The sequence below is a fragment of the Grammomys surdaster genome, unplaced genomic scaffold, assembly GCF_004785775.1.
Source record: "Grammomys surdaster isolate TR1022 unplaced genomic scaffold, NIH_TR_1.0 721, whole genome shotgun sequence".
Classification (NCBI taxonomy): domain Eukaryota; kingdom Metazoa; phylum Chordata; class Mammalia; order Rodentia; family Muridae; genus Grammomys; species Grammomys surdaster.
Genome location: NW_021605140.1, coordinates 370,801 through 379,812, shown reverse-complemented (window position 1 = coordinate 379,812; position 9,012 = coordinate 370,801). Strand labels below are relative to the sequence as shown.

Below are 9,012 nucleotides of genomic sequence, written 5' to 3'. Positions count from 1 at the left end.
AAAAAAAAAAAAAAAAAAAAAAAAAGAAGAAGTCATGGAGCTGCTCTTCTCAGTAAACTTAAAGTGTCTAGGCTGATGATACAGTTATGTATAAGCTCCAGCAGTGCAGAATATCCACATTTTCTTTAATCTACTATAGTACCAAATTTAGAATTTTATCAATAAGAGATACCTAATATAATTCTATAGAATAAATTCATCTGTCTGAGGCAGAGGAAACTAAGGAAAAAGTAGAGTTAGATTAATGATCAGATTAGAGCTGGAAAAAAAAAAAGGGAAACTGTAAAAAAATCTTTACTATGGCTTACAAAGTTTAGCATGACTTAGCCTTTACCCATCAGGCCAACAACCATCTCAGCCTTCTTTGAAGCTTTAAATCTTTCAAGATTCTCATCTCAAAGTCTGCAATCCATAGTTCTCACAAGCCATTACTTTCCCTGAAATTGATCTGTATATCCTTCAGAGTCCTGCTGGAGTACCACCTCTTCAAGTAGCTGCCTTTAACTACCTCCACACTGTCACCAGGCCAGTTACCTCTAAATGTTCATAATGCTATGAACCTCTCCTTTACTATTTATTATAATTTTAAGTAAGTACTCAGTATCTGTTTTCCCTACAAGAGTGTAAGTTGTATAAGGGTAGAATTCTCATACAGCAAATTAATGATCAATATATGTTAATTTGCTATTTTACAAGTTATTAATATTAAGAATCAAAAGTTGATAAGATTAAGAGACGGTACTTGAGCCAGATCTTATGAAGCCATTTTTCTCAACTGAGGTGCCCTCCTTTCAGATAACTAGTTTGTATGTCAAGCTGACTTAAGACTAGCCAGCACAGGGGATAAAAATCCAGAGAGAAAGAAACCACAGGAAAATAACTCTAGACATCTTGTATTGCTTCTGTTCTCAGAGTAATTTAGTGAATCCTACGCAGATGAAGCAAGGTAGAGGCCAAAAGTGAGTGAGTGAGTGTGTGAGTGTGTGAGTGTGTGTGTGTGTGTAACTTTCAGATTGACTAAGAGAGAAAAAATTAAGAGTTCAAGATCTGCCAAAATGAAAGGTCCTGGCAAACACCCCAGGATTCCATTTGATACCTCTGAAGGGCAATGCTTGAAGTTAAGTGGAAACTGGATTTAAACCAGCCCTTGAAAAGCCTAAAACAAAGGCTCAGCCACCTCAGTCCTACAATGCATCGAGGTCACTTGCTTCTCCTTTTAACTAGCATCAGAAGAAAATTAGATCCTCCTCAAGGAACCAAACCATTGGGAGCATCTAGATTCCTCCTATACCGGTTCTGACAGGCATTTCTAAAAGTACTAGGGAAAGTAGAAGAGAGGAGCAAATGACTAAAAGCCAAGAGAAAAAGCAGACAACATAAAAACAAATAAAACAAAAAATCCCAAAAGGATCTAAACACTGTAATTACCAAGTATAATCTTGAAAATAACTATGATTAGTATGTTCAGGAAAACAGGTGACAAAATAAGAATTTTAGCAGAGAATAGGAATCTATAAAGACAAACAACAAAGAATCTTGGAATTCTAGAACTAAAAAAATATTACATAATTAGCGATATAACAGGTGCCTTTAGCAGTAGATTGGACATTAAGTGAACTAGAAAGTACATCTGTACAAAATAGTTGAAGCCCTGAGGGAAAAAAGGCTGGAAAGTACAGAAAACAGCATCATACAGCTAGGGATGAAGTGTAGTTGATAGAGTGCTGGCCTAGCAACATAGGAAGCCCTGAGTCCAATCTCCAACACTGCATAAAACAGGTATAGTGGCACAGGACTACAAGCCCAACACCACAGAGGTAGAGGCAGGAGAATCAGAAATATAAGGTCATTCTTGACTACACAGCTTGGAATAATTGGAGGCCTGCCTGGAACATATGAGAACTTGGGGCTTTTGTTTTTTGCTTGTTTGTTTGTTTGTTTGTTTTTAAAAGGAAAACTGCATGAAGACACTGGGAACTCAAGGAAAGATTTAACATACCAGTATCTATGATACAGAAGAAAATGGCTGAAACATTAGAAGAGGTAGTGCAAACTTGGCAAAAGATAAGTAGCAACAAGGGGCCTCAAGTATCTTAAACATAAAGCAAACACATAGGTGCATTACTGAAAACAAAGCATTGCTTCTGTAATCAAAACAATGAACTAAGAATACAATAGAATGATATATTTAAAAGGTTGAAAGAAAATGAGTGTGAAGTTGTAATTCTGATAATCATGTCTCATAAACAGATCCTTCAAAATTAAGGCAAAATTTAAAAAGCTGTCTATTAAGAACATTCCAGTTAAATATTTGATTTTTGATTTTTTTTTTTTTTTTTTTTTAAAGACAAGGTTTCTCTGTGCAGCCCTAGCTATCCTGCAACTCACTCTGTAGACCAGGCTAGGCTTGAAGTCAGAGAACTTCCTGCCTCTGCCTCCAGAGTGCTGGGATTAAAGGTGTGTGCCACCAAGGGGCTGGCCATTGGGAGTTTGATCATACCAGTAAGTATATGGTCAACACAATTAGACTTGGGAACTGCTACTTTTAGAGGCCTTCAAATTATACTTAATGAAAGGCTTTGATCAAAATGACTACAGATAATTAAATATTCATTTACTGTATTACTTAATCCTTTATAGCAGTTCAGTATCCTTTCTAATCCTCTTTTCTACCTCTGCCCTATCTACCGCCAGAGAAGGAAAGGGTTGGTCCAGTGCTCTAATGTTGCTAATAATTTCATAGGTTTAAAACAACAACAACTCATCAGCATTACGCAAGTCAGTTTTCTGCTCTAGTGGATGTTTTGGCAATAAGTTCCCTTACTAAGATACAGTGGCTACTCTGTTTAGTAAGCACATACCACAAAGAAAGGATTTTGAGAAACATATTTTGAAGCTTCCTGGACTCTAGAAGGAAAGCACTTCATCTTAACTGACCGCCACCTGGAAATTCTGCCAGAAAGATGAAAATAGAAATAAAGAACTCCAATCTAAAAATATGTAGTCATGCTAAAGACTTCAAAGTTTCACAATATTTACTGACCCACAAAGATTTTTCTAAGAATTTGGTAAATACTCAGCCCAGTTCCAATCACTGAGACTTTAAGAAATCAAGTGAAAGATAAAAAACTATTAGGTGTTTGGGGAAGAAGACCTGCCACCAAAACTAACATTCAGGAAAACTCCCTCCTTGTAAAATGTAAAATGTAATCTCCTTGTGAGGTTTTATTCATAGGTCTCATGCAGCCCAGGCTGGTCTCAAACTTGCTATATACAAGTAATGACCTTGGTCATCTGATTCTCCTGCCTGTACCATTCTAGTGCTGGAATTATAGACATGGGAGAAAAAACAGACTATAAACATTTTTAAGTAACTTTAAGCTTAAATAAATGAAACAAAAACAAGCAAACAAACAAAATAAGACAAAACCCTCATGATCTTTCAGTGTACCCCTGGCTGTCTTAGAACTATGTAAATAAACCAGGCTGGCCTCGACTTCTGCCTGCTTCTGTCACTGGAGTGCTGGGATTAGAGGCATATGCCACTATATCCCACAACTTTATATTAAACTTTAACGGTTATATTATACCTGAAAACCAATTTGCATAATTGTGCTTGTACAGAATGAACTTATAGCAGCTACAGTTACCTGCATAAGATCAAGCCAGATAACAACCCAGCATGGATGACAGAGGGACTTGTAAGTGGCCCTCGCCCTAGCTAAGGAGCTATTGTCAACTTCAGGCTGCTAAGAGATGGCAGGTCTAGTGAGGGACAGCTCTGAGAGACTAAAGGGCACACCTGACTTTCTGCCCCTCCCAGGAGTCTCTTCCTCCTAGGCTGAAGCATTGTCAAATTAGGAACCATTAGCAGAGGTGCTGGTCAGCCAAGACTGTAGGGTGACGGTTAGGCTGTTCACGCTCTAGCTCCCTAACAGTAAGCATGTAGAAATACTAACTGGACTCTCTAAGTTATTATAAAAAGTAACGAGATAGACACAGGGCCTATCCCTAACTAAGGAGCTATCTGCAAGTGAGATCAGCTGGCAAAGGAAAAATCAGTTTTCTCAATGGAATTTCACTGGGTATATCAACTATACTCCAGGGCAGGCCCCATAGATGATTAACACAAAGAAACTCAATGGTATTTTTGTGGACCTTTTGTTTCATTTTGTGTCTAATCAGCAAAGAAGTAAAGTCTGAATATATACATTCAACAAGAAGTTAGTCAAAGACCTCTCACTGAGTGCTACAGACTGTTATATCAAAACTGGGCCAGAGCCCAGAGAGCAGAGCCTAACCAACCTCAGTCTGATCCATGGGGCCACAGGATAGAAAGAGAAAAACGATTTCCAGCAAGTCTTTGCTGGTTAGATGAACTACTTTGGACAACTTTACAAACACATTAACCTTGGTTTTCTTTTCTGCAAGGGATATAACAAAACTATAACCTAAGTCATAGCATTATGTGAACAACTAAACCATCATATATAAATATACTTGGCCTGACTGACATATAAATAGCACTAGAAAAATACCACCACTGTGGGCAGGGTCTACAAATAAAGGGCACATATCACTAAGCCTGAGGACCCGAGTTCAATCCCTAGGGTCCATATGGTAGAAGAAAAAACCTCATGCACACTGTCCTCTGACCTAATCTATTCACTAAGGCATGTATGTCTCTGTCTCTTGTCTAACACATACACACACATAATGTAATTTAAAACCATTGCTGAATTATCAGTATAAATACAGAGATGCTCAACATCCTATTTACTCTGTACAACCTTGTTGGTCTGATTTCCTCCTATGACAGTGTGCTGTGTAACAGTGTACACAGGGAAGAGCTAGGGAATGAGCACTTCACTGCCTTCTTGCTACAAACTTCTGTGAATCTAAAACCATTTCAAAATAAAAGTTAAAACAAAATGATAGGAAGCCTTCCATTCTGATAAATGTTTCCTTACCTTCCTTTATTTTCCACAAACCTAAATATAAAACTGGACATAGAATTCTGTAATGATTGGCGCATTATCTAACAGTATCATAGTGATGCATTCAAACTAGGTATAATTTGTTACAGGAAATTTCTATAATTGTAACTTTCATCAACAAGACAACCAACCAACAACGACACAACTCTATAAGTTTTCTTGTATTAATAAATGTTTTTACAATTACTTTACAAAAAATTTAGCAAGTAGGATTGTAGAATTCTAAAAAGAGAGCAAATAGTTTTCTCAAAGGAAGCAAAGAGACACAAAAAACCTGGTGGATGACACTAGTTTTTCAAATTTAAAATTGGACACCAATTCCTCAAATAACTTAAATTATTCAAGTAAGGAGGAAAAATCCACCTAGACTGTAAAATTACTAGAATATTTGGGATAAAGAAACAAAGTCCAAGCTATAAATCTTATACTTTGTCTTGTTTGTGTACTTTGTATCTGCTTTTAATTATAATTATGTATTTATTACTTTGTTGTCACAAAATAACACCCAAAATCTTTTTTCTTTGTACTTAGACATATTGATAGTTAACCTTGACTATCAGCTTGCTTAGGTGGAGAGACACCTAGAACATTTAGTAAAGCATACTTCTAAGACTGTCTGTGAGAGCATTTCTAGAGATGATTCGAATACACAGCATCAACCAAGGAAGGAAAAAAAACCACCTTGAATATAGGTGGCACCTCTAACAGGCAAGGGGCCTGGGGAGATGGGTGGAGAGATGGAACAAAAGGTGGAAGAAAGCCAGGCCGTGGGTGCAAACTCCATTCTTCCCGAGTAGTTGAGTGCATCTACTGCTGTTGCCACTGCTTGTGAACATCAGAGTCCAGTTTCTTTGGGCTTTCAGTACAGACTCACACAGTAACTGTGTGGGAACTTCTAGGCCTTCAGCCTCCCTCAGAAGGCATTGCTGAGGCCCCTTGTTCTCACCCCTCATTCTTACTTATTAGACTTAGAAGCCACTTGGATGTCTAAGCATGTACAGGGCCACTGCTGAACTGGCTAGACAGACTTCAACTATGTAAGACAATCTAATATAATCCTTTTATAAAATATGTATATTTGTATTTTATTCCTCTTGAGAGCCCTAATTACTTTAAAATCATACTCCACTAGACAAGAAGAACTCAAATTCTAAGGGAATATTTATTTTTTTATTATATGTGTGTGTCCCCTTTGGTTTTTAAAAATAAACTTTTTCGTTTTTACTTTTTAAATTAAAAACAATTGATATTATTATTATATCACTTCCCCTCTTCCATTTCTTTCCTCCAACTCGTCCCATGAACCCACTGGTTCTCTTTCAAATACATGGCGCAAGTGTGCGTTCGTGCATCCGTGCGTGTGTGTGCATGTGTGTTCCTAAATACAACCTGCTCAGTATATATAATACTGATCTCAGGGTCCTTTGTATTGGATAACCAAGCGAGCTGCTCTTCCAAGAAGACAATTTATTATTTCCAATCTCAGCATTCCCCAGTTACCTGTGATTCTTTGTCTAGACTTGAGACCCCAAGAGCTTTCCTCTGTTTGGTTTGCTTGTTTGTTTGTTTTTAAGACAAGGTTTCTTTATGTAGTCCAGGTTGTCCTGGAACTTAACTCTGTAGAGCAGGGTGGACTGGAACTCAGAGATCAACCTGTCTTTGCCTCCCAAGTACTGGGATTAAAAGTGTGTGCCACCCTGCCCAGCTTAATTTTTTTAAATATGTATTTACTTTATTTCATGTATACAAGTATTCTACATGCATTATGATTTGTATCATGACCATGTTTAGTGCCATAGGAAGTCAAAAGGCATCAGATCCTTTGGAACTGGAATTACAAATGGTTATAAGCCACTCCGTGGGTCCTCTGAAAGAGCAACCAGTGCTTTTAACCAGTGGATCATCTTTCCAGCCCCAACCCGACACTTAGAGCATGCCTACATACAAACACATATAGATACTTTGAGACAAAGTCTTGCTATGTAAGTCTGGCTGATCTAGAATTTACTATGCATATAGAGTGGTCTCAAACTTACAATAATCCACCTGCCTCTGCCTCCCAGATTTATTACTGAGATTATTAATTTATTATTTATTCATGAGATTACAGTGTGTGCCACCATATCTGCATATCTACAAGTGGTAATACTGGGGATCAAATCCAAAGCCTCATGCATTATATTATTTCTCTGGATCTGTCAGATGGTTCAGCAGGAAAAGGTGCATGGTGCCAAGCCTGACAGCCTGACTGTAATCCCAAGAGTGCCCATGGTAGGAGAGGACTGACCCCTGAGAGTTGTCTCTGACCTCTACACGTGTGCTGTGGCACTTGTGCACCCCACACACACTTAAAAATATAATTTTAAAAATACAAGCTGTGAAAAATTATATCCCCAAAAGCACTTGACTCCCTATCAAATGCTCTTACAATGAGCTGCTGATAATCCTGCCTTCAAGTGGTGGGGCTCATGGCCCTTTCCAATTCTCCTAACCTACGTAGACTCTTAACTTCTGAAAAATGGAATGAAGTGATCCTATGTGACTTCCAAACTAAGTCAAGTAAGTCATGTCCCTTCACCCTCCTGTCTTGGGATGTTCTTTCTTGAATCTAGTTAGCCATGCTGTAAGAAAGCAAGCAGTCACAAGGAGAAGTGTAGTGTAGGTGTTCTGGCTAACAGCCCAGGCTGAGCACTCAGCCAAGTCAACGTTCACCACCAGACACAGGAGGGAGCAAACATTCAAATAATCCCAGTTCTTAGCCACTGAGTCACACCCCTAGCTACCCCACCTCATACCATGTTAACGAAGACAAGCAAACCCACTGAATTCTATTATTAAAACAAACATGCTTGCCAGTTGTGACACACACCTTTTATCCCAGCAGTCAAGAGGCAGAGGTAGGTGAGATGCTGTGAGTTGAAAGCCAGTGTGGGCTATGTAGCAAGTTAGAGGCCAGCCAAGGCTACAGAGTAAGACCCTATCTTAAAACAAAACAGATAATAGATAGTTAATGCTTTAAAAGCTACTAAATTTACAGTAATTTGTAATAAAATCAATAATTGTCACACAATTCATAAAAACAATTTGAAAATGCAAAAAAGGAAACAAAATTATCCTGTTTTACCACTAAATATTAAGAATACTTAATATTCTTTAAAATAGACTGTATTACCCACTGCCTAATATTTGGGGTGCTTCATTTGTACCAAGAAAAGAGGTTAAAAATCTGAAGCCAGTTAACTAGTTGATCTAACCAAAAACAGAAAGGGTGCTGGAGAGATGGTTTAGCCACTGAGAGCACTGACTGCTCTTCTAGAGCCAGGTATGATTCCCAGCACCCACATGGTGGCTCAAAAAAAAAAAAAAAAAAAAAAAGCACCTTTAACTCCAGTTCCAAATTCATCACACTCTTCTGGATTTCTCAGGTACGAGGTATGCATATGGCACACACATATACATACAACACAGGGATCTATGCAGGCAAAATACCTATATATGTAAAGTAAAATTTAGAAAGAACAGGAAGGAAGGACTTTTCCAGCATTCTCCATTGTCTTTTGCCTACCTGTCTTAAGAAGGGATTTGAGGACTGTGGCCACCAGAACTCCAGTCTGTGGCTATGTATCAGGATCTTGGTTGATAAGGTGGCTGTGCTGGCAGTCTCCCCGGGAAAATATTCCTTAGGCTCCAAAATCTGAAAACTGCAAGGAAAGGAAATTCTAAATATAGATACATCTTTTCAATTTCAATCCCCTTATAATCTAGCTCCATAAACAAAAAGGCAAATGGCAAGAAGGCAGAGTGAAAGAAGAAGTGCAAGCCTGGTGGTTCAATCCCTGGAATCCACAGGAGAATCAGAGAATCGATTCTCCACAAAGTGTTCCATTGTCTTCCATATGAACACTATGGTATGCACTCTTCCTGCACATGTACACACACACACACACATACAAACACACACACATACACACACACCCCACAATAAACAAATAAAAATGTATAGGAGAAAACAGTC

At 38.2% G+C, this 9,012-nt stretch overlaps 1 protein-coding gene across 8 annotated transcripts in view; it reads right to left on the bottom strand.

Moving 5' to 3' along the window:
• Numb (NUMB endocytic adaptor protein) overlaps positions 1–9,012 on the bottom strand; it is a 123,782-nt gene that overhangs the window by 69,191 nt on the left and 45,579 nt on the right. For all 8 annotated transcript variants that reach the window (XM_028782169.1, XM_028782173.1, XM_028782170.1 and 5 more), the window contains exon 2: positions 8,563–8,698. The gene's annotated coding sequence lies outside the window, so the exon portion shown is untranslated. The remainder of the gene's footprint in view (positions 1–8,562; positions 8,699–9,012) is intronic.